This window comes from Ambystoma mexicanum, chromosome 1q (assembly GCF_040938575.1).
Source record: "Ambystoma mexicanum isolate Mex_15411 chromosome 1q, UKY_AmexF1_1, whole genome shotgun sequence".
Classification (NCBI taxonomy): domain Eukaryota; kingdom Metazoa; phylum Chordata; class Amphibia; order Caudata; family Ambystomatidae; genus Ambystoma; species Ambystoma mexicanum.
In genome coordinates, this window is record NC_090922.1 from 76,014,053 (window position 1) to 76,040,034 (window position 25,982).

At 53.4% G+C, this 25,982-nt stretch overlaps 1 protein-coding gene across 1 annotated transcript in view; it reads right to left on the reverse strand.

Moving 5' to 3' along the window:
• Positions 1-25,982, reverse strand: part of TCF25 (transcription factor 25) — a 1,148,081-nt gene that overhangs the window by 106,121 nt on the left and 1,015,978 nt on the right. The gene's annotated exons all lie outside the window — the stretch shown is intronic.

The following is a 25,982-nucleotide window of genomic DNA, read 5'->3' on the forward strand; positions in this document are numbered from 1 at the left end:
CTGGCGAATTTCAGGGTTTTTTTGGTTTTACTTGGAACCAGAACGTCCCTTTAAGAATGTTTTTTTACTTAATTCCATAGGTTTTTATTGGTGCAACTTTACCATAACGTCCCTTTAACAAAGTTTTTTCATTGAATTTCATGGGTTTTTATTAGTGCAACTTAACCGTAACGTCCCTTTAACAAAGTTTTTTCATTGAATTTCATTTATTAGTGCAATTTATCCATAACATCCCTTTAACACATTTTTCTTTTACTGAATTTCATAGGTTTTTATTAGTGCAACGTAACCATAACATCCTTTTCAATAGATGAAGACCACTAGCATCCTAGGTCCTCAACCCCAGGTGGTATAAAAAAGATTTTTCTTCCCAAACCGGTACGCCTGCGGCGTCCCGGTGTAGGAAGGAAAATCTTTTACAAGATGGCCACCATGGAAAGGGAAAGTGGGGTGTATAAAGAGAACACAACAGGGCATAAGCAGGGGTTGGGGGGAACAAGAGGTCAACAAGGGGCATCATAGGAAGGAGGGGGGGACAAGAGGAAGACACGGGGCTTGAGCGGGGGGAACAGGAGGGAGACATGAGGCATGAGCGGGGGTGGGGGGAACAGGGGAGACATGGGGCATGAGCGGGGGGTTGGGGGGAACAGGGGAGACACGGGGCATGAGCGGGGGCTGGGGGGAACGGGAGGTAGACACGGGACACGGGCATGAGCGGGGGGTGGGGGGGAACGTCAGGTAGACACGGGGCATGAGCGGGGGGTGGGGGAGAACGGGAGGTAGACACGAGGGGCATGAGCGGGGGGTGGGGGGGAATAGGGGAGAGAAGGGGCATGGGTGGGGGGAACACGGGAGACACGGGGCATGAACGGGGGGTGGAGGGAACAGGGGAGACACAGGGCATGAGTGGGGGTGGGGGAACAGGGGAGACACCGGGCATTAGTGGGGGGTGGGGGGTACAGGAGGGAAACACGGGGCAAGAGCAGGGGGTGGGGGGAATGGGAGTTAGACAAGGGCATGAGCGGGGGGGTGGGGTAACAGGAGGTACACACGGGGCATGAGCGGGGGTGGGGGAGAAAGGTAGGGAGACACTGGGCATGAGCGGGGGTTGGGGGGTACAGGAGAGAGACACAGGGTATGTGAGCGGAGGGTGGGGGTACAGGAGAGGGAGACAGGGCATGTGAGCGGGGGGCGGGGGGTACAGGAGGGAGACACGGGGCATGAGCGGGGGGTGGGGGGGAATGGGAGGGAGACACGGGGCATGAGCGGGGGATGGGGGGAACAGTAGGGAGACCGGGGCATGAGCGGGGGGTGGGGGGGAAAAGGAGGGAGAAACGGGGCATGAGCGGGGGGTGGGGGGAACAGTAGGGAGACCGGGGCATGAGCGGGGGGTGGGGGGGAAAAGGAGGGAGAAACGGGACATGAGCGGGGGGTGGGGGGTACAGGAGGGAAACACGGGGCATGAGCGGGGGTGGGGGAGAAAGGTAGGGAGACACTGGGCATGAGCGGGGGTGGGGGGTACAGGAGAGAGACACGGGGCATGAGCGGGGGGTACAGGAGGGAGACACGGGGCATGAGCGGGGGGTGGAGGGGAACAGGGGAGACACGGGGCATGAGCGGGGGTAGGGGGGAACGTCAGGTAGACACGGGCATGAGCGGAGGGTGGGGGGAACGGGAGGTAGACACAGGGCATGAGCGGGGGGTGAGGGGGAACAGGGGAGACACGGGCATGAGTAGGGGGTGGGGGAACAGGGGAGACACAGGGCATGAACAGGGGGTGGGGGGACCGAGAGGGAAACACAGGGCATGAGCAGGGGGTGGGGGGAACAGGGGAGACACGGGGCATGAACAGGAGGTGAGGGGTACAGGAGGGATACACGGGGCATGAGCGGGGGGTGGGGGAGAACGGGAGGAGACACTGGGAATGAGCGGGGGTTGGGGGTACAGGAGGGAGACAGGGCATGAGCGGGGGTGGGGGTACAGGAGAGAGACACGGGGTATGTGAGCAGGGGGAGGGGGGTACAGGAGAGAGACACGTGGCATGAGCGGGGGGCGGGGTGAACGGGAGGGAGACACGGGGCATGAGCAGGGGGTGGAGGGGAACAGGAGGGAGACACGGGGCATGAGCAGAGGGTGGGGGGTACAGGAGGGAGACACGGGCATGAGCGGGGGTTTGGGGGAAAAGGAGGGAGACAGGGCATAAGCGGGGGAACAGGGGAGACACGGGGCATGAGCGGGGGAAAAGGAGGGAGACACGGGGCATGAGCAGGGGGTCGGGGGGAAGGAGGGAGACACGGGGCATGAGCAGGGGGTGGGGGAACAGGGGAGACACGGGGCATAAGCGGGGGGTGGGGGAAAAGGAGGGAGACACGGGGCATGAGCAGGGGGTGGGGGGAAAAGGAGGGAGACACGGGGCATGAGCGGGGGTGGGAGGAACGTCAGGTAGACACGGGGCATGAGCGGGGGGTGGGGGGAAACAGGGGAAACACGGGGCATGAACGGGGGTGGGGGGAAAAGGAGGGAGACACGGGGCATGAGCGGGGGGTGGAACAGGGGAGACATGGGGCATGAGCGGGGGTGGGGGGAACGGGAGGGAGACATTGGGCATGAGCGGGGGTGGGGGGCAACAGGAGACACAGGGCATGAGCAGGGGGTGGGCGAACAGGAAAGACACGGTGCATGAGCGGGGGGTGGGGGGACAAGGGAGACATGGGGCATGAGCGGGGGGTGGGGGGAATGGGAGGGAGGCACTGGGCATGAGCGGGGGGATAGGGGTAACAGGGGAAACACAGGACATGAGCAGGGGGTGGGGGGAAAAGGAGGGAGACACGGGGCATGAGCGGGGTTGGGAGGGAAAAGGAGGGAGACACGGGGCATGAGCGGGTGTGGGGGGGAACAGGGGAGACACGGGGCATGAGCAGGGGGTGGGGGGGAACAGGGGAGACATGGGCATGAGCGGGGGTGGGGGAAACGGGAGGGAGACACGGGACATGAGCAGGGGTGGGGGAACAGGGGAGACGGGGTATGAGCGGGGGGTGGGGGGAAAAGGAGGGAGACACGGGGCATGAGCGGGGGCTGGGGGAACGTCAGGTAGACATGGGGCATGAGTGGGGGGTGGGGAGAACAGGGGAGACACGGGGCATGAGCGGGGGTTGGGGGAACAGGAGGGAGACACGGGGCATGAGCGGAGGGTGGGGGGAACAGGAGGGAGACACGGGGCATGAGCGGGGGGTGGGGGGGACAGGGGAGGCACGGGACATGAGCGGGGGGTGGGGGCGGTAACAGGGGAGACACGGGGGGGGTCGGGGGAACAGGAGGGAGACACGGGGCGTGAGTGGGGGTCGGGGGAACAGGAGGGAGACACGGGGCGTGAGTGGGGGGTAGGGGGGGACAGGGGAGACACAGGACATGAGCGGGGGTGGGGGTGAACGGGATGGAGACACGGGGCATGAGCGGGGGGACAGGGGAGACACGGGGCATGAGCAGGGGGTGGGGGGGAACGTCAGGGAGACACGGGGCATGAGCGGGGGGTGGGAGGGAACAGGAGGTGACATGGGGCATGAGCAGGGGGTGTGGGGGAACGGGAGGGGACACAGGGCATGAGCAGGGGGTGGGGGGGGAACAGGAGAGACACGGGGCATGAGCGGGGGTGAGACACGGGGCAAGAGCGGGGGGTGGGGGGAACGTCAGGTAGACACGGGGCATGAGCGGGGGGTGGGGGGAAACAGGGGAAACACGGGGCATGAACGGGGGTGGGGGGAAAAGGAGGGAGACACGGGGCATGAGCGGGGGGTGGAACAGGGGAGACATGGGGCATGAGCGGGGGTGGGGGGAACGGGAGGGAGACATTGGGCATGAGCGGGGGTGGGGGGCAACGGGAGACACGGGGCATGAGCGGGGGGTGGGGGGAACAGGGAAGACACGGTGCATGAGCGGGGGGTGGGGGGACAAGGGAGACATGGGGCATGAGCGGGGGGTGGGGGGAATGGGAGGGAGGCACTGGGCATGAGCGGGGGGATGGGGGGTAACAGGGGAAACACAGGGCATGAGCAGGGGGTGGGGGGAAAAGGAGGGAGACACGGGGCATGAGCGGGGGTGGGAGGGAAAAGGATGGAGACACGGGGCATGAGCGGGTGTGGGGGGGAACAGGGGAGATACGGGGCATGAGCGGGGGGTGGGGGGGAACAGGGGAGACACGGGCATGAGCGGGGGGGTGGAGGAAACGGGAGGGAGACACGGGACATGAGCGGGGTTGGGGGGAACAGGGGAGACACGGGGTATGAGCGGGGGGTGGGGGGAAAAGGAGGGAGACACGGGGCATGAGCGGGGGGTGGGGGGAACGTCAGGTAGACATGGGGCATGAGTGGGGGGTGGGGGGAACAGGGGAGACACGGGGCATGAGCGGGGGGTTGGGGGAACAGGAGGGAGACACGGGGCATGAGCGGAGGGTGGGGGGAACAGGAGGGAGACACGGGGCATGAGCGGGGGGTGGGGGGGACAGGGGAGGCACGGGACATGAGCAGGGGTGGGGGCGGTAACAGGGGAGACACGGAGCATGAGCGGGGGGTGGGGGGAACAGGGGAGACATGAGGCATGAGTGGGGGTCGGGGGAACAGGAGGGAGACACGGGGCGTGAGCGGGGGGTAGGGGGGACAGGGGAGACACAGGACATGAGCGGGGGTGGGGGTGAACGGGAGGGAGAAACGGGGCATGAGCGGGGGGACAGGGGAGACACGGGGCATGAGCAGGGGGTGGGGGGAACGGGAGGGAGACACGGGGCATGAGCGGGGGTGGGGGGGGACGGGAGGGGACACAGGGCATGAGCAGGGGGTGGGGGGAACAGGAGAGACACGGGGCATGAGCGGGGGTTGGGGGGAACGGGGGGAGACACGGGGCATGAGCGGGGGGGTGGGGGGCAGTGGGAGGTGACATGGAGCATGAGGGGGGGTGGGGGGAAAGGAAGGAGACACGGGGCATGAGCGGGGGGAGGGGAGGAAAGGAGGGAGACACGGGGCATGAGCGGGGGGTGGGGTGAACAGGGGAGACACGGGGCATGAGCAGGGGGTGGGGGGAAAGGAGGGAGACACGGGGCATGAGCGGGGGAGGAAGGAGGGAGACACAGGGCATGAGCGGGGGGTGGGGGGGAATGGGGGAGACATGGGGCATGAGTGGGGGTCGGGGGAACAGGAGGGAGACACGGGGCGTGTGCGGGTGGTGGGTGGGGGAACAGGGGAGACACGGGACATGAGCGGGGGTGGGGGTGAACGGGAGGGAGACACGGGGCATGAGCGGGGGGACAGGAGAGACACGGGGCATGAGCGGGGGTGGGGGGAACGTCAGGGATACACGGGCATGAGCGGGGGTGGGAGGGAACATGAGGGGACACGGGGCATGAGCAGGGGGTGTGGGGGAACGTGAGGGGACACGGGGCATGAGCAGGGGGTGGGGGGAACAGGAGGGAGACACGGGGCATGAGCGGGGGTTTGGGGGAACGGGGGGGAGACAGGGGGCATGAGCGGGGGGTGGGGGGCAACGGGAGGTGTCATGGAGCATGAGCGGGGGGTGGGGGGGAAGGAGGGAGACACGGGGCATGAGCGGGAGGTGGGGGGAAAGGAGGGAGACACGGGGCATGAGCGGGGGGTGGGGGGGAACAGGAGAGACACGGGGCATGAGCAGGGGGTGGGGGGGAAAGGAGGGAGACACGGGGCATGAGCAGGGGAGGAAGGAGGGAGACACGGGGCATGAGCGGGGGGTGGGGGGGAACAGGGGAGACACAGGGCATGAGCAGGGGCTGGGGGAACAGGAGAGACACGGGGCATGAGCGGGGGTTGGGGGGAACGGGAGGGAAACAGGGGACATGAGCGGGGGTTGGGGGGAATGGGAGGGAGACAGGGGGCTTGAGCGGGGGGTAGGGGAACGTCAGGTAGACACAGGGCATGAACGGGGGTGGGAGGGAACATGAGGGGACACGGGGCATGAGCAGGGGGTGTGGGGGAACGTGAGGGGACATGGGGCATGAGCAGGGGGGTGGGGGGAACAGGAGGGAGACACGGGGCATGAGCGGGGGCTGGGGGAACAGGAGAGACACGGGGCATGAGCGGGGGTTGGGGGGAACGGGGGGAGACAGGGGGCATGAGCGGGGGTGGGGGGCAACGGGAGGTGTCATGGAGCATGAGCAGGGGGTGGGGGGAAGGAGGGAGACACCAGGCATGAGCGGGGGGTGGGGGGGAAAGGAGGGAGACAAGGGGCATGAGCGGGGGGTGGGGGGAAACAGGAGAGACACGGGGCATGAGCAGGGGGTGGGGGGGAAAGGAGGGAGACACGGGGCATGAGCAGGGGAGGAAGGAGGGAGACACAGGGCATGAGCAGGGGGTGGGGGAACGGGAGGGAGACACGGGGCATGAGCGGGGGCTGGGGGAACAGGAGAGACACGGGGCATGAGCGGGGGTTGGGGGGAACGGGAGGGAAACAGGGGACATGAGCGGGGGTTGGGGGGAATGGGAGGGAGACAGGGGGCTTGAGCGGGGGGTGGGGGAACGTCAGGTAGACACAGGGCATGAGCGGGGGTGGGGGGAACGGGAGGGAGACACGGGGCATGAGCGGGGGTGGGGGAAACGGGAGGGAGACACGGGGCATGAGCGGGAGGGTGGGGGAGAACGGGAGGAAGACACACAGCATGAGCGGGGGGTGGGGGAGAACTGGAGGAAGACACGGGGCATGAGCGGGGGGTGCGGGGGAACAGGGGAGACACAGGGCATGAGCGGGGGGTGCGGGGGAACGGGAGGAAGAAACGGGGCATGAGCGGGGGGTGGGGGAGAACTGGAGGAAGACACGGGCATGAGCGGGGGGTGCGGGGGAACGGGAGGAAGAAACGGGTCATGAGCGGGGGGTGGGGGAGAACGGGAGGAAGATACGGGGCATGAGCAGGGGGTGGGGGGATCGTGAGGGAGAAACGGGGCATGAGCGGGGTGTGAGGGGAACGAGAGGAAGACACGGGGCATGAGCGGGGTGTGAGGGGAACGGGAGGAAGACACGGAGCATGAGCGGAGGGTGGGGGGAGAACGGGAGGAAGACACAGGGCATGAGCGGGGGGTAGGGGGGAACAGGGGAGACACGGGGCATGAGCGGGGGTGGGGGAACGGGAGGAAGACACGGGCATGAGCTTACTGTGCAGGCGGCAGATCCGCTCCTCGGCTCTCCGCAGGCCACTGTGTGGCGATGGCGTGAGCGAGGGGTTGAAGGAACAGAAGAGAGACACGGGGCATGAGCGGGGGTGGGGGGACAGGAGGGAGACATGGGGCATGAGCGGGGATGGGGGGGACAGGAGGGAGACACGGGGCATGAGCGGGGGGTGGGGGGAATGGGCGGAAGACACGGGGCATGCGCGGGGGTGGGGGGATCCTGAGGGAGACACGGGGAATGAGCGGGGTGTGGGGGGAACGAGAGGAAGACACGGGGCATGAGCGGGGGGTGGGGGAGAACGGGAGGAAGACACAGAGCATGAGCGGGTAGTGGGGGAGAACGGGAGAAAGACACAGGGCATGAGCGGGGGGTGGGGGGAACAGGGGAGACACGGGGCATGAGCAGGGGGTGGGGGAACGGGAGGAAGACACGGGCATGAGCTTACTGTGCAGGCGGCAGATCCGCTCCTCGGCCCTCCGCAGGCCACCGTGTGGCGATGGCATGAGCGGGGGGTGGAGGAACAGAAGAGACATGGGGCATGAGCGGGGGTGGGGGGACAGGAGGGAGACACGGGGCATGAGCGGGGGTGGGGGGAACGGGAGGAAGACACGGGCATGAGCAGGGTGGGGGAACGAGAGGAAGACACGGGGCATGAGCTTACTATGCAGGCGGCAGATCTCGCTCCTCGGCTCTCATGCAAACGATAAACAAAGATGACGAGCGTCTTTCAAAATACGACGCACTACACTCTTCACCGCAGCCAATGGGAGAGCACGTCACATGTCCGCGGACATCATGCAAGCCGCTTGCTCAATCCCTGTCCTGTCCGTGGAGCGAACAGGGAAGTGTATCACACATTTTTTTCACTTACATTTTTGACATTTAAAAAAAAAACTACTGGACGGATTTACACCAAATAAAAAAAGCACGCTTTCGGGGCCAAGCCACCGCTCCTGCCGCAAATTTGGTGTATTTCTGTCCAGCGGTTTGGGCTGTAGGCGTGAGCAGTTTTTCCCCATTATGTCTATGGGAAAAAAATATGTTTTGGGACCCCCCCTATAACTTTGCCGCCCCTGGACCAAACCTCACTAAACTTTGCAAAGAAATTCAGAGAGGGCCATATACTTTTATTGCAAAGTTTGGTGAGGATTCCTCCAGGGAGAGCGAAGTTATAAGCCGCCCAAAAAGTGCTCTTCCTATGGAAACAGCAACTTAACCATAACTACATGGCCACTACCGTGCCCATGTAATATATATACACATAACAAAAGTCCACAAACTTACAGTGCCCTCATCTGTTCCCACTCAGAGCGTTAGCTGTCTTGACCGGAGAGCAGCTGGTGTGTTTTGTCGCACATACCGTGAGTGTATCGCCACGTGAGATTACAGCCTGCAGTTCTCCCTACATTGCATTTGCCACTAGCCTAGACCTGCAGCGGGTGAGCTTATCTGCACCTACAGCACAGTGTCCATTCATTTGCTAAACATGTCTACAAGAGGCTGAGACCTTGCTTTCCTAATACTCACACGCTCCAAGTCACAAATCCTCACCAACAGATTCAGCCACTTCTGCTTGCTCAGTGCCACAGATGCTTTCCAGTAAATCAGTATAGCCTTTCTAGCTGAAAATAGAGCGATTTGCACAAATTGGCACATCAAGGGATTGTCGTGGCAGTCTTCGCTCTTGAGGCCAAAAATCACTGTCAGCAGCGTCGAGGGGATATTGTTGTTATCAATCTTGGACAGGCGCTGTAGCACAAGGCCCCAGATAGGCTGTATAGCGGGGCATGTTTCCGATGGTGCCCACCCCCCCACACTTTCTCCAGCAAAGGGAAGATCGGTATAAGCCCATGGCATGTAGCTTGTGAAGTGTGTAATATACTCTGTATTAGTTTGTATTGATTTTCTCTGTGTCGCATTTTACAGTGCATAGTGTGGATCACGTCAAATGGCTCGTATATATCCTCCGTGCGAAGTGGTGTCGCTATATCTTCGGACAAGTTCTCTGCCAGCGTAACATTTCTGCTTTGTGTTATGCAGAAGTCATAGAAAGTCGGAAGCCTGGGGAACTCAGATGTGTCACGTCCAAAGTCTGACTCAAGTCATTGGCTTCATAATCAAATGTATAGATAGGTATACAAGCCACTCTGAGGTCGCAAGTCCCAGTATATCTTTAGCGGACTGCACCAGTAGAATCACCTGCTCGTCGCATAGATCCATTACTCAGGCATCTTCCCAGTGAGTATTTTGTTGACTATGTATTTGTGTCGCAGCCTCGAAGGTTATGAAATCTCTGAGGCTGATCCACACCGGGATTTCCCAGATCTGTGATCCATTAAGGGCACGTAATCAGTGCCATTGCACTAAGGTGGGGCCTAAAACAGGATGGGTCTTCAGTCAAAACAAAAAAGGGGTGATGGTTGGAAGGTTTAGAACGCATCTTAACTTCTGTCTTTGCTCTGGGCAACCCTCCAGACCATCGTTCTTCACCTGCCAAGTCATTACAAAAGGGGAAACACCATATGCAAATCAGTCTTGACCCCACTTTAAAAGGGGCAGTCCAGTCAGAACTGCTTTGTCACATCCCTTGCGCACAAGACCACAAGCATCCCCAAACATGTTTGTGCTTTGTTGGGCCTCATCAGTGAGGAGTAGTTTGGGTATCTAGGCTCAGCAGGCACAGGACCCAAGTCTGGGCATACCCATCCCACTCGGGGAGACTATAGCAAAACAAAAGAAGTGATGGCTGGAAGGTATAGAATAAATCTTAACCTCTGGCATTGCTCGGCGCAACCCTCCAGACCTCAGTTCTTCTCCTGCCAAGCCATTACAAAAGGGGAAAGACCAAATGCAAATCAGGCTTGGTCCTACCCCAAAAGAGGCAGTGCAGCCAGAACCACACCAGGATTTCCCAGATCTGTGATCCAGTAAGAGCACGTAATATGTTCCATTGGGCTAAGGTGGGATGGGTCTTAAGTCTATGTGGGAGCCGCCCGTGTGGGAAGGCTATTTCTTTTGGTGTGTACGGGCTCATTATTCGTAGCTCCATCTCCCGCCAGCTAGTTGTGTGGGAATCATTAAGCCATCGTTTGGCCTAGGCGACCTGCCGTTGGCTTTACAGGGCTGGAGAATCCCCTTATTTAGTCGAGCCTTATTGCTTTGCCAAATGAGCCTCACTACTGCTTTGTGCAGGGCAATATAGAGGCGCCGCGGAGGGGGCGCAGGGATCATGGTGACCAAGCAGATGAGTTTGGGCATCAAGCTCATTTTCACACCATTGTTCCTGCCGGTAAGGGAGATGGGGAGTACATGCCATCGCTCCAGGACAACCTGTATTTTCTGTACTACGGCAGGGTAATTCAGGGCACTCAGGGGAGTGATGTCCGCGCTTACATTCACCCCTAGGTACTTCATATATAGGGTCTGTACACAAAATGGTGCAACGCCATCAGGATACTAGGGTATATCCCGTCTAAGAGGCACGACTTCAGGCTTGTCCCGATTAACGCAGTAGTCTACCACTGGCTTATAGTCTAGTAGGATAGCCTGAATTCTGGGCAAGGAGCGCAAGCAGTCACTGATATATAACAGGATGTCATCTCCATAGAGGGAGACTTTATGCTCTGCCATTTCCTTCTTGATTCCCGTCCATGCCTCATGCAAGAGCTGTTTCATAGCTAGGGGCTCGATGGCCAGCGCAATTAGCAGGTGGGGGAGCGGGGGAGGCAGTGGGCAGCCCTCTAGCGTGCCGGTGTGTAGTGGGAAGGGCTCTGATGTCTAGCCCCTGGTGATCACTGTGGCCTGGTGTGACTCATTCAACAATCCTATCATACACAGAATCTGCCCCGAGAACCCAAACCCCTGGAGAAACATAATCCCACTGCATCCTCTCAAATGCCTTTTCGGCATCTAGTGACAGTATGACATTCCCTGGGTCCGATGGGCACTCGATTATATGCAGCAGGTGCCTTAAATTACCAGCAGAGTGTTGTCGTAATATAAAGCCAGTCTGGTCTTGATGAACCAGTGCGGGCATCAATCTCTCTAGGTGTTGCGCAAGACATTTAGAGAGCACTTGAGCATCAACGTTTATTAAAGAGATCGGCCTCTATGCGCTACACATGAGTGGGTCTAGTCCTTTTTTATGAAAAACAACTATGCTGGCCGTAATTAATGATGGTAGATGGCCCACCTTGGTTGCCTCTCTAAACACCTGCTCAATTTTAGGGGCTATGACGTCCCCCAGGCGTTTGTATACATCAATTGGCAGGTCATCAGGGCCAGAAGCTTTGCCGGCGGACAAGCTTATGATGGCGGTCACCTCTTCATCTGTAATTGGTAGGCTGAGCATGTCCAGATCTCCGGGGGTTATGACCAGGAGGGGTAACGGCTGGAAAGAAAATCGCAGACCACTACCAAGCTCCGGATCAGGAGTTTGGCGTAGAGCTCCCACTATAGTATTCCGTGAAGCGGTTATGAATAGTTTTATCCCCGGTCAGAATATTTCCTGCATTATCCCTTATGGCCTAAATAATCTGGCGCGCTGTTTCTCCCTCAGGACCAGTGCTAGAAACCGAAGTGGCATGTCCCCCTTCGTATATAATGTTTGAGCCCACCTACTGAATGCTTTCTGCGCTCTTAGTGTGGAAAGGTGCTTGAGTTCTGCTCTAGTACGGGTAATGCATGCAAGAATAGCTCGATCCCGTGTTAGCTTGTGTTGTCGCTCATCCACCCCTAGGGTAACAGCGAATGGCCCTCATTACAACCTTGGCGGAGGACCATGGTACTATTAGCACCATGGTCCATGCCCCTAAGGTTACGATTCTGCCATGGTGGATGGCGGAATTACCGCCCCATTCCAAGGTGAGGGGGGCGGTAATTCCCCATTCACCATTTGCCCTTCCCCATTCCCATTTTTGCCCCCATAGGGCATAATGGGAATGGGGAAGGCGCTAATTACGGCACCGTAAATTACGGTGCCGTAATTAGCTCCAAAGTCCCTTTGCGGGTTGGATTTTTAACGCCTGCTAAAAGCAGACGTTAAACACCAACCCGCAAAGGGACACTTGTAATCAGGCGTTAAGGGTTAACGGCGCCGACGGCGCCGTTAAACCCTTAACGCCTGAGTTGTAATGAGGGCCAATGTCTTTTCTTGTGCCTGCCATGTTTAAAGATCGTGTTTCCACCGTGAGATACATTGGCCCCTTAGATACGCCTTAAATGCATCCAAGTATCTCACTGTGGGGAATTAATTTGATAAGTTATCCCTCCAAAAGCCCTCTGTGTCTTCCGTGAGGTGCTGCATGAAGTCAGTGTGTGTAAACGTCCTTAGGCTGAGGCACCAAGAGAGAGTATGCTGCGGTTCATACGCCAGCGTGATGTGCAGGAGGACAGGGACATGGTCGGGCAGTGTCGCTGGAATGATAGAGCATGTCTCAACCATATGCATGGCATCGCAGGGCAGGAGCCAGTAATCCAGTCGTGAGTAGCTGCAGTGGTGGTGTGAATAAAGTGTGAAGCCCTTATTCCTGATGTGGGTTTGCCACTAAACGTCCGTCAGACGAAGTTGGGACATCTTCAGTGTGTTTACTTTTTTCAGCAGTTGGAGCATTGTGTGTGATGTAGTTTGTCTGTCTATTCTCGCGTCAAGGGCAACATTGGGGTTGCCCACAATTAATGTTAGATGGACAAAGAAGGGGGCGCAGACAGCTCTTGTGTGGGTTAAGAACCCTGGCATGTCCATGGTTGGGGAATATATGTTCAGGAAGGTAATCCTTTAACCTATTAAACACCAGACCCCTTTCTATGGCCCCGCTTATGGCGCCACCATGCTTAACCAGAAACAAAAAGAGCATTACAGCGGATAAAGTAATCCCTGCTATCCTCCCAACTCTAAATGTACTGTCAGATAATCTAGACCCTAGCACTCGAGTCCATGAATATAATAAAATCATGCTTACTACAATGGATAAAATTGCCCCTCTTAAAAACCTAAAGCCCATCTAAATAAATGGTTCACGCCACAATTAAAAGACCTACGCCTCATGAAAAGAAAATGTGAAACTACTTGGAGACTATGCCCATCTAATGAAAACAAAGTAAACTTAACCTCCATCTCTCTGCATTACTGAAGCTTGCCTGGCAAAACAGAATTCCTATGATGAACGCATTGCCAAATCTAATTCTAGTATGAAGGAACTTTTCTCCATACTGAAAGAACTAGAGTCACCAATAGCCACACCAGATATATGCACCAAGGATAAGACCTGGTGTGAAGACATCCAACATGCGCTAGCAAACAAAATAAATACGCTCCAAAATAAAATACAGCAAAAGAAAGACACTCGGAACTTACAGCACCTGGCCAATATCCCACCACCTAGTGACATACCTATGGCCCAAACTAACACATTTCACTTCACCAAAACTTCTACCTTAGAGGTAGAGAATATCATCCTATTGCTCAAACCTTCTGATTGCCAAGGTGATATCTGCCCAGCACAGTTAATAAAAGACGCTGCTAGAGACCTATCACCATTCATCTCCAAATTGATCAATGCTTCCTTTTCTTCAGGTACTATTCCTGCCAATTTAAAACAATCCTGGGTGCCTCCACTCCTCAAGAAGCAGACACTAGATCCTCTCATCCCCACTAATTACCGCCCCATTACCACGGTACCACTTATACTCAAAATACTGGACAAAGCTGCATACATCCAGATTCAAAAATACCTTGAACTGCATAAGCTCCTAGGAGCCAGACAATCTGGCTTCCGTCCACTACATGGGATGGAAACTGCCTTAATGGATTTAAAAACCCAAACTGATGAGTTGAGAAATAAAGGGAAGACAGCACTTCTGCTCTTACTTGATCTCTCAGCTGCATTTGATCTTGTGGATCATAAGGTCCTTTGCAGACATCTGAACTCTGCAGCTCACTTTTCCACCGAGGCTATCAGATGGATAGAATCATTCCTGAGTGAGAGAACCATTAGAGTATTCTCCCCATCGGCAGCGGCGGACGCCACACATATCCTGTGTGGTGTCCCTCAGGGCTCATGTATCTCCCCGACTCTATACAACATTTTCACCAAACCTTTGTTTGATGATCTGGACCTTCGGGGTATCACCTACACCAACTATGCAGATGATACACAGATTCTCCTCCCGCTTTCTGGGGATCATAGCAAGGACCTGGAGTTGGTGAATAGGGTATATCTTATCATTCAGGCATGGATGGCACCCATGGTCTATGCCTGAATGATGATAAGACAGTTGATAATCCTGGGCACGCACTCCAACATTAACAAACTAGGGCAGGTATATTTCTCATTCAGTATCAACGGAAACATCATCAAAGTATCCAAGGAAGTAAAAACCCTTGCCTTCTACCTTGATTCCACTATGTCCTTTGACAAACAAGTAAAATCTCTGGCTTCGACCACTGCCTACACTTGTAAATTGATAAGAGCTGGTAAGCCTTTCCTTTCTAATGACAGCTGTATGATCTTGGCTAGAGCTTTAATACTCTCCAGACTTGATTACTGCAATGCCCTCTACAGTAGTGCTAACAAGGTTATCATCCAGAGACTACAAACCTTACAAAATAACGCCTTAAGAGCGGCGCTTGGCATAAACAAAAGAGTACACATCTCTTCCATTAGACGCCAAAATAAATGGCTCTCCACCGACAACAAAATACAGCTAAAAATGATCTCACTGACCCACAAAGCCTTAAACAATGCTGCCCATAGCGACCTTACGGATAAATTAAATAGAAGAACATCCATCAGACCGACCAGAGCCGGCAACACCAATCGCCTTGTAGTACCAAGATTCAGGCTCACCACGATTGGTGGCAATAGCTTTCCTTTCCTGTGAAGACTGCTAACTTTGGAATTCATTGCCACACAACTTGAGAGTAGACCAACCTTACCTACACCTTAGAAATAACTTTATCAAACACATTAATTCTAATGACCCCTCGTCCCCTATCATCAACGCTGCCCTTGCCCACCAGCCCCCATCTACCTCAACTGCATACAAACCGCATTCCTAGAACTGTAGCTGAACAATGTTACATTGCCTGTAATGTTATTTGTAATTTATTCTGTTATTCTGCATTTCTGTGCACTATATTGTAACCTGCAGAAATGTGTAACTTTGTAAGCTTTGCATCATCTTACTGCTGCGCCCTGTTACCTATGGGTTTGGCGCACATTAGAAATAAACAAATAATGTGTTGGCGGTACAGGGTGCCATGTATCATCACAAATCTGCCTTCCTTGTCTGTCTTATTATCTATGATGATAAGGGGGAGTATTTTGTGGATGAGAATGGACACCCTGAGTTTCCTGTGGAATGTGGAGTGGGCAGCCACCCCACCCAAACCCTACAGAGTTTAGCTAATTCAACAACGTTTAGGTGCATTTCCTGAAGGAATAGGACGTCTCCCCAAAGATCCCTGACATAATTGAGAAGCCTTCTTTTGATTGGATTCCCAAGCCCCTGAATATTGAGAGTGATACATTTAAGAGACGCCATTCTCAGGTTGGGGCAAGTGGTTCAGTGTCATACGCTAACATCAGAATATTTTAAGCAACTTCCAACAATTCAGCATGAGCATCCCATTAGAGGCAATCTACATAACACATAAATACCGCCTGTACCCACGCCCATGGGCAGTTACACATCTCGGGTGTCTTTCTGGCACATTGGAAAGAACCTCTCCCCCCCCCCTCATCACTCTAGCGTACTATGTCAAGAGTGGTAGAACAGCGACATTGATTGTGGACACGTACCTGACCTCTGGTTAATGCACAAGTGGACCAAACAACCACCAAAATGCCAAACTCAAAATACGTGTGAGCATAACTATATAACTTCCAAGGAATAGCCCCAAGTGGGCAACATTGGGGCCAGTGAACGTGGATCCAATATAACATAGTGAGAGCCATTAGTGTGGGTGATGGGTGCAGCAGAGTAGGATCAGGCACTAGCACACGACCAGCGGTCCACCCCGTGCAAATGGTAGTGTACATAGGGGCTACCAGAATAGAAGGGGATGGCCCAGGCTTTGGCCATTTTAGCTGCGTTTGTGATTGTCTATTAGCGCATTTTGCAAGTGCCTGTAGCAAAAAGGAGGCACTCCGTCCAAAAAGTTGTAGCGTCTGGAGTTCTCCCTTTCATCAAGGAAAGCATGTCAATACTGTTCTAAGGACCGTCCGCAGTCTGTTCATATCAGAAGAGTGAATGTGCGCTCTGCACTCCGACCAGTTGTCATGTGTGTTGTGCTGTGTTTCCTGGCCCAGAGGGGCCATCAAGCAATAGTAGCCTTGGCTATGCATGTCTTTGCCCATTACTCGCCACGAGAGGAGACCAGAGATCCATCAAGTCGCTGTCCTTTCAATATTCCTTCCGTTGCATCCCGGTCCCCTTGGGCGCCTACCAATCCTTTTCCAGCAGGCACTCGCTGCGTGTGTCTCCCAGACGGGATCTGCACTGTTGCGGGTTGCATCATGCTGCGGTTCCTCGGGGAGGGTATCAGCGACCACATGTCATGCTCTTTTAGGAATTTCCACGCCTCTTTAGGGTCGTCCGTCAAAAAAGTGCCATTGTTTGTTGACTTGGACCGTTCATGTCGCCGGGAATTTGAGGTAGTGCCATTGATCGGTACCTTGCAGAGCGGTGAAAATCGGGTTGAAGTTTCTGCAACGCCTCGATACTTCCACTGAGTGGTCGTTGAAGAGGCGCACCATAGTACCATCAATTTGTGCTGTGACTGCTGCTCGATATGCCCTCAATAAGGCCACCTTGTGTTGGAAATTAAGCATGCAAAATGTGATGACCCGGGGTCTTTCCCTGGCCTGCTGCTTAGGGATAGGGGACAGATGAGCGCGTTTTATGATATATGTGCGTGGGTCAGCGATCTTCAGCTTATCAGCAAATAGGCCATACAAGAAGCTTTCCATGTCCCTGTCTTCCAGGTTTTCGGGAACGCCCACCAGGCGCAGGTTATTTCAGCACGACCGGTTTTCTAGGTCTTTAACTCTGGCACCAAGGCGCTGCACCTCTCTTATTAATGTGGCTACATCTGTGGATGTTGATTCCCAATTATCCTCAAGTGCAATGATGTGCCTCTCATTGTCTGCTGCTTGTTCGGCCTGCACATCAAGGTGGCCCCTAATGCCCTTCAGTACCTTCATCACTCCCTGTCCCATGCCATGCTTCTCCTGGGTACGTTGTCCAATGGTCTTCATCTCGGCTAGGATGGCCTGGAGCTGTGTTGGAGCGCCCATGATCTCCTTGCGCCTTGCGGACGGTCGCGCATGAGCTGATGTGGCGGCACAAGCAGGGTTTGAATCCGCTATGTCGGCCTCTGAATCCGACGACCGTCAGGACATAGCCCACCAGGGCTGACTTCAATCTGAGTGCAGTGGTTATCCGCTCCAGGGAGCGTCTTGGCTGCTCTCCCCATCAGGCCAGTACCTGCGCTCGTCCCGGTTGAAAACTGTATGCCATACAAGTTGCAAGCGTAGATCCCCATCCCGCCAGCATTCCCAATCTCCGGCTCTGCTTGCCCCTGGCAGGGGGAACACACTGCAGCCTACAGCGCGACTTGTCTCAGTCCAGTATGTGCAATGTTGTTTGAAAAAGGCACGTGTTCAGAAAGTGGCTTTGTGCAGCTCTGCAACCATGGAGCACGCCCAGCAGTTGGCTTCCTCACCTTGAACCATTCACATCAGGAAGGAGGCACACATGCTCTCTCCGCAGCTCCCAGCACCATATTCCAGGACAAAAGGATGGCTAGATGGTGTGATGTGTGTCCTTGTTAATCACCGGATAGTGATTGACTGAACAGTGGATTGGGTTCGGGACTCCGGTCGTAGGTTGATTGTAGAGCTCGGATTAGACCTAAACCCAAGCCTCCTCTCTTTGAGAGAAAAAACTCTTTTCTATGATATGCCCCTTTGCTGATCCGATTAGGCAGACAAAGGTGCGGATCACCTAAAAGAGCGGGGAGCACACACTGCCATGGACCCAGCTGAAAAGTAAAGTCCAACAGGTTAATAACGGGTGTAGGAAGGGACCGACTACTAACAGAGAGTAGCTATAAGTAAGTACCTGAACTAGCAGTTCCCCTCCCTTCTAGAATTTAATAACCATGAGTTTCCCTATAAGAGTAAGAAATTGATATTGCTAACCTGACACAGGGAGTCAGAGTACAATAGCCAATCAACAAAGGAATCCTTACCTTGGGCCAACCGGAGTCGGACCGTACTGGAGAGAATTTGAAGAACCAACAACGACAGGATAACATTTAAAAAAAGGGTAGTTAGCAAGGAAGCTAGACCCGGGCGGCACGAGGGGCGCACTAGGGTCGGGGAGGTGCACTTACTGCAGGGCATCTGAATGTGCACAGGAAGTGTTCAGTATGAGCAAGTACTCCAGGTGCGAAACAGGGAATATTTATAGGTGAAGGATTGATGAAGAAAAGTCTTGATGTGTCCATGGAGGATTAGAATGTAAGTGAAGGCAGAGGACGTTACTGTAGTGATAGTAAGAAGATCCAGCAACCGTTGGCACAGAAGCAGCAATATGGTCCGCGGGGTATCAATACAAAAGGAAAGGTAATCAGGAGCAGTCCGTGTTACAGCAAAGGTTTGGTACACAGGGATTCAATTATAAGCAAATGGGAAAAATTGAAGATGAAATTTCAGAATGCTGGCAGCTACTTTAAACAGAAGCAGCGTTTGGCGGGATAATGACGTATTTATGCTTCGATGAAGATGAGGATCTAAGCGGCCATTGGATGATCCATTCATGTGGTACTCCGAGCATGACGGGAAACATAGGCAGTGTTGTTGTGACAGGCGGCCGCTGTTGCTCGCTTCCATGGCAATCTCCAATGCCTAAGGAACAGAGCGGACAAGCATTGCATGCCACGTCGAACAGAAGGTAACAATCTGCTATTGCCGATTCTGACAGCAACGTGTCTGCCAGAATGCACCCTGGGGGCTCGTGGTGCCGGAGCCAGCCTCCGAGGTGTGACAGTCCTGGGGTAGGGGATGCAGCATGCAGAGCTCAATCCCTTAAGCACACAGCACATCCGAGTCAGTGACAGCTTAGTGGTGTGCTGGCGCACACAGCCGGCACCTCAGTGTTTGTTTGCAGTGCGGTCCGATTAGACATCCGATTATACCTTTGGGATCAGCAGGGGTCCTGAGCCTCGCTCCAGTGGGCAGCTTCAGCGCATCGCAGTGCACAGTTCCATGGACTGCATTGCTCGGCGGGGTACTGGGTCATCAGCAGCCTGGGGTACTTCCATCAACATCCCAGGCTGCGGTGTGTGCCCTGCTGCTTGCAGCCTGCAGGCATCCGTTCATGTCTTGGGCGGCAGAGCGGCTGTCCATTGCAATCATTGCAGGGTCAACGGTCAATTCCTTGGGGGACATGAGGGTCACCAGATCTAATGTCCACTGATGGCCTGCTGCATACCGGGGACCCTCCGGGGTACAAGTACATGCCGCAAATGGCCAGTGGTACACTGCACTCCTCAGCGGGGCCCGGTCATCCCCTCGGCAAAACTGTAATCCGAGCCGCTGATGTGGGTTGCAGAAGCTCCGTGCGGGACTCATGGTGAGCGAGTCTTCAGCGGACGTCACGCTCAGCTTGGTGTTGTGATCGAGCCGATTCACCTCGCTCCTTGATATTTTCCCGGTCTGGGCCCACGGGTCAGAGCAACTCACACCTCATTTCATACAGCATCCAGACTATTAGCAGCGGGCATAGTTCAGATGGGCCTTCCCATCCCCAAGGGACCAGCGTTAGCCCACGGCCAAGTTTCTAAGGTTCTCAAGCACCCCCCTCTCAGCTTTATTGCCTTTTTATTCAAATATTTGTTTAAAGGGCTGAGAAGGAGTTCCATAGCTCAGTTTATTATGAGGGTATTTAACAGCCACTCTACTGATACTAATTTATGTTAGGAAATGTGAGATTTAGTATTAGATTATTTACTTCTAAATATTCCAGTACTTTCTGCAATTGCCCTTTTTTGAAATCACATACCCTACAAAAGGTTTACTACTAGTTAGATGTATGAGCCCCTCTCCCCTCCCTCTCTCTAATAGCTTAAAAGGTATCTCATGTGTTGATACGAGATGCACTCTTTGGGCCATTTAGGGAAAATAATTCTCTGATTGACGCTGCCTTTAATTTATCTCCTCCCTCCTCCACCCATTCAGAGGATCTTTGCCTTAGGACATAAGATTAAGGTCTCCCCCTAATCATAAATTTAAATGTTGAGAACAGGGTAATTTTTTAAATACGACAGAGGAATAAATCCCCAATGTCCTGTTTGAGGGCGTACATAGTACCTGGGTCAGGTGACGCTAACAAGTAAAAAAACTCCTATGTTTATCACTAAGATAATTTATTATTTGAAATAGGCAGTTTTTATTAACCAAAATGGTAACCCCCACTCTTATGCTATTACACAAGAAAATTAACTGATTAGGATGCACTTTGTTTTTAACCTGGTCTAATAGGGTTTAAGCTCAATCAATCCTTAGTTCTTGTAGAAGATTAAATGGGTGGGTTCTTTAATTTGCTATGCTCAGGCCATGGTCGATGAGCAGGATATGATTACGGTTAGAATTGTGTATGGTAACTCTATTGATTTTGAAGATGAGCATATTAGACCAATTCCCTAGAAAAGCACTCCCCATGCAGTCAACAAATTATTACCACATAAGCACGAAAAAGTGGGCAGACCCGATCTATACCTTCATTCTGCATAGCAATGACAAAATAGCTAAACAGTTAAGAGTCCCAGTTCACAAAGAGAGGCAGGAAGAAGCCCAATTATCAAAGTCTTCAGTCTCAGTTTAAATGATATAAGATACAATGCAACAGCCTCACCTTCGAGCATCCAATACCATAAATATTTGCCCTTTGTAAAGGCCAGCGCTAGGTGTAACAAGTTGTCAATGTGATAATGAAGTAGAATAGAAATAGGCTAATTTGAGATTACAAGAGAAAAGTGGCTTTGTATCTGTGTGAAATAAAAAATTATATATGAATCGGCCACTACCGCCCCTCTCAGCTTCATAACATAACTTACCAAGGCTTGCTAGCTAGTATGAAATAGTCCTAAAACTGCTGCACTTCAACCATTAAGTACCATTTAATTAACTCTTGGGTCTTTCTTAGAAGCTCTCCTCAAATCTAGGTGTTTCTGCATTTACTGTTACATCTGCATTTTAGGAATCTCACCCTCTACCGAGCTATCTCAAATCTAGGTACTACTGCATTTACTGTTGTGCCCCCATTTTAGAAGTTTCTCCCTCTATCCAGGTATCCCAAATCTAGGTGCTACTACATTTACTGTTGTGTCCCCATTTTAGGCGTTTCACCCTCAAATCTAGGTGCTACTGCATTTACTGTTGTGCCCCCATTTTAGGCGTTTCCTCCTCTACCGAGCTATTTCAAATCTAGGTGTTACTGCATTTATTGTTGTGCCCCCATTTTAGACGTTTCTCCCGTATCCAGGTATCCCAAATCTAGGTGCTACTACATTTACTGTTGGGTCCCCATTTTAGGCGTTTCACCCTCAAATCTAGGTGCTACTGCATTTACTGTTGTGCCCCCATTTTAGGCGTTTCCTCCTCTACCGAGCTATTTCAAATCTAGGTGTTACTGCATTTATTGTTGTGCCCCCATTTTAGACGTTTCTCCCGTATCCAGGTATCCCAAATCTAGGTGCTACTACATTTACTGTTGGGTCCCCATTTTAGGCGTTTCACCCTCAAATCTAGGTGCTACTGCATTTATTGTTGTGCCCCCATTTTAGACGTTTCTCCCGTATCCAGGTATCCCAAATCTAGGTGCTACTGCATTTACTGTTGTGGCCCTATTTTAGGTGTTTCCCCCTCTACCGAGCCATCTCATACCTAGGTGTTACTGCATTTACTATTGTGCCCCATTTTAGGCGTTTCTCCCTCTATCCTGGTATCCCAAATCTATTTGCTGCTGCATTTACTGTTGTGCCCCCACTTTAGGCATTTCTCCCTCTACCAAGCTATCTCAAATCTAGGTGTTTCTACATTTACTGTTGTCCTCCCATTTTAGGCGCCCCCATGCCGGCAGTATTCACAGCGGCACACCATGATAAATTCGGCTCAAAGCCCCACCCCAGCACATACTCCCCCCATCCCTCCAGGCCCCTCTCAATCTAGGGAGACCACAAATGGTGAGGCCCAGCCAATCGTGTTGGACAAGGACAAATGACATCGAAGATGAACTCCATCCGAGTTCAATATATGAACATCTTGTACCACGTCTGTGGACACAGGCCACTGGCATGGCCACACATCCATGCACTTTAGAATGCAGCTATGGCTATGCAAATTCAGTCTAGCAGCTTGCAGCTGTCCACGCTGAAACCCCTGACGTACCTCAACAACTCTGCCATTAGTATAAAGCGACAACTTACGAAAAATAATTTGGTCTAGCTGGGCACACATTGGGTCTCCGGCACTAGCACTCAATCTTAAACCACCAACAGCACCCACCCACGTGCCTGACCTCCAGGCTGTGTGAGAAACCTGAAGGTGTCTCCCTGTCTAAACCTTGAGGATCTGTCATCCTGGTTGCCAGGACACAGCCATCGTTATTGGATCAAGTTCCTGGTGGTGGACCAGTGAGGGAGCATCGCCTTGAAACACTTCGGTATAGGCACGCCATAAAATATCATATCATACCTGGATGGGGGGCCCTCGGGGAGTGGGACACTGACGGGTGGGACGCGGTAGCCTCCTTCCTTTGACACCTTTCCCCATCCGCTCACGTAGGACATTCCAAACCACTGCCCCCCCGCCCCTTTTCCACCGCAAACACTTTCATAACGGACAACGGACTAACACTAGAGCCGTTTACCTGACATGTCCCAATACCAGGGTAAGCCAATCGATCAGAATCACACACACAGAACAACCCTTTCCCTTCCCCACAGGGATAAAAGGTGGAACCAGAGAGCACAGTACGAGAAAGGCAAACACGGCAGACAGCATGTTGAGATGACTACTAGGCAGCAGTTCAAAGGAAGAAGAAAGACGTCGGGAAACGAGAGGGTGGCGAGGAGTGTAGTGACCTTGCCCTTTTTGTCCCAGGACCAAAAAACCTTTGTGGAGGGGAATCTAAGACCACGAACAATAGAACAAGTGTCCTGCTGTAGAGGTCAACTGTACACAGGGCAAGCCTATGCTGAACAGGAGGTGCAGTGGAGACTTTCACGCCTGTGGTACCAGCCTTGACTCGAGAGAAGCTAAAGCCAAGCGGTTCATCACAGCCGGTGAGTCTTGGGGAGAATCGATAAGCACTGGGCTGTGCTGAGTAGGAATCGCCAAGAGGCAACTTTGGAAACAAAGCTGATAAACTGTAATTGAACTGTAAACAGGCTTATGGGGAGATCAGGGAAAGAGGGAAATCGGCACCATGTGGGTGCTACCTCGAGAGACTCTGGTGGCTCCCCTTGAGAAGCAAACTAGGGAAGCCAAAAGGCCAAAGAAAAGGCTGCCAAAGAAAGCAAAGTGGTCATACGAGATGGTTGAGTAAAAGCCCTGTACATTCAAAAGACTTTGATCTTCAAGTTGGCTGAAAGGGAAGTGAATCTGCATGATGAATGAAAGAAAGGGACATGAATCCTGTGAATATTCGAAACAAATCTGAAAGCACCAAAAAGGCAACAGTGCGTTCAACGGAGGGATGCCCGAGAGAAGGGACAAAGTCTAAAAGTCCAGAAAAAACAGATTTATGACAAAGGGGAACCCAGAAGAGAGTTATCTACCGCACTGTGTGATCCAACATTAAGTAAGTAAGGCAGTTGAATCCCGCTATGAAGACGACAAAGCCACCGTGAACCCAGACGAGGGAGATCCGGGGTGAAGCTAAACTCAAACGCTGGCAGTCGAGAGAGGTCCGAGCCCGACCGAGGGAGATCCAGGGGTGAAGCTATCACCCAAGGGCTGACAGTCGAGAGGCGTCCGAGCCTGAACGAGGGAGATCCCAGGAGTTAAGCTATCACCCAAAGTTTATTGGAAAAGGGTCAGCCCAGAAGAGGGGGACACAGGCGTGAAGCCCTCACCCTATCTAAACTGTAGCAGACAAATACTATTAAGAAAGGGTCAGCCCAGAAGAGGGGGACTCAAGGGTGAAATCGTCACCCTATTAGAACTTTGGATTACAATTGACAATGGTCAGCCCAGAAGAGGGGACCCAGGAGTGAACCCCTCACCCAGTGAATATTGGGAACAAACTTTAATTTGTTAATGGAACTTTTGTTTTGTTGTTTGAACACGCCAGGTCCTCGAAGGCAAGAGACTTTCAAATGAAACAAGACTTGGCCAGTGACGGCTCTGATTACTGAAAGCTCGAGTGTCAAAAGCTGAACTGTCATTTTGTGCTAGACAACCCGAGTGTATTCTAAGAACTATCCTTAGAACTGTCATCTCGTGCTGCAAAGGCCCAAGATCGTACTGTGCTCCAAGCTCCCATTTTACCCTGTACTTGAAACGTGGGGAAAGACGACCCAGGCTATTGCCTCCTGACATATTATTTGAGAACACTTCTTTCTTTTCTTTAGAACTATCACACACTCCCTTTTGTATTAGTTGTGAGGTTTTGGCAATCGGTTTCTCAGTATAAGCCCTTTTTGTTTTGACACACCGCAGCAGAACTGCTGCGTAGTAGCCGTCTCAACATGCTGTCTGCAGTGTTTGCCTTTCTCGTACTGTGCTCTCTAGTTCCACCTTTTATCCCTGTGGGGAAGGTAAAGGGTTGTTCGGTGTGTGTGATTCTGATCGAATGGCTGACCCTGGTATTGGGACATGTCAGGTAAACAGTTCTAGTGTTAGTCCATTATGCAAGTGTTTGCGGTGGGAAAGGGGCGGGGGGGCAGTGGTTTGGAATGTCCTACGTGAGCGGATGGGGAAAGGTGTCAAAGGAAGGAGGCTACCGCGTCTCACCCGTCAGTGTCCCACTCCCACTCCCCGAGGGCCCCCCATCCAGGTGTATGATATGATATTTTATAGCGTGCCTATACCCAAGTGTTTCAAGGTGATGCTCCCTCACTGGTCCACCCCCAGGAACTAGATCCAATAACGATGGCTGTGTCCTGGCAACCAGGATGACAGATCCTCGAGGTTTAGACAGGGAGGCACCTTCAGGTTTCTCACACAGGCTGGAGGTCAGGCAGGTGGGTGGGTGCTGTTGGTGGTTTAATATTTGAGTGCTAGTGCCGGAGACCCAATGTGTGCCCAGCTAGACCAAATTATTTTTCGTAAATTGTCGCTTTATACTAATGGCAGAGGTGTTGAGGTACGTCAGGGGTTTCAGTGTGGACAGCTGCAAGCTGCTAGACTAAATTTGCATAGCCATAGCTGCATTCTAAAGTGCATGGATGTGTGGCCATGCCAGCGGCCTGTGTCCACAGTCGTGGTACAAGATGTGCATATATTAAACTTGGATGGAGTTCATCTTCGATGTCATTTGTCTTGGTCCAACACGATTGGCTGGGTCTCGCCAGTTGTGGTCTCCCTAGATTGAGAGGGGCCTGGAGGGATGGGGGGAGTATGTGCTGGGGTGGGGCTTTGAGCCATATTCATCATGGTGTGCCGCTGTGAATACTGCCGGCATGGGGGTGCCTAAAATGGGGGCACAACAGTAAATGTAGAAACACCTAGATTTGAGATAGCTTGGTAGAGGGAGAAATGCCTAAAATGGGGGCACAACAGTAAATGCAG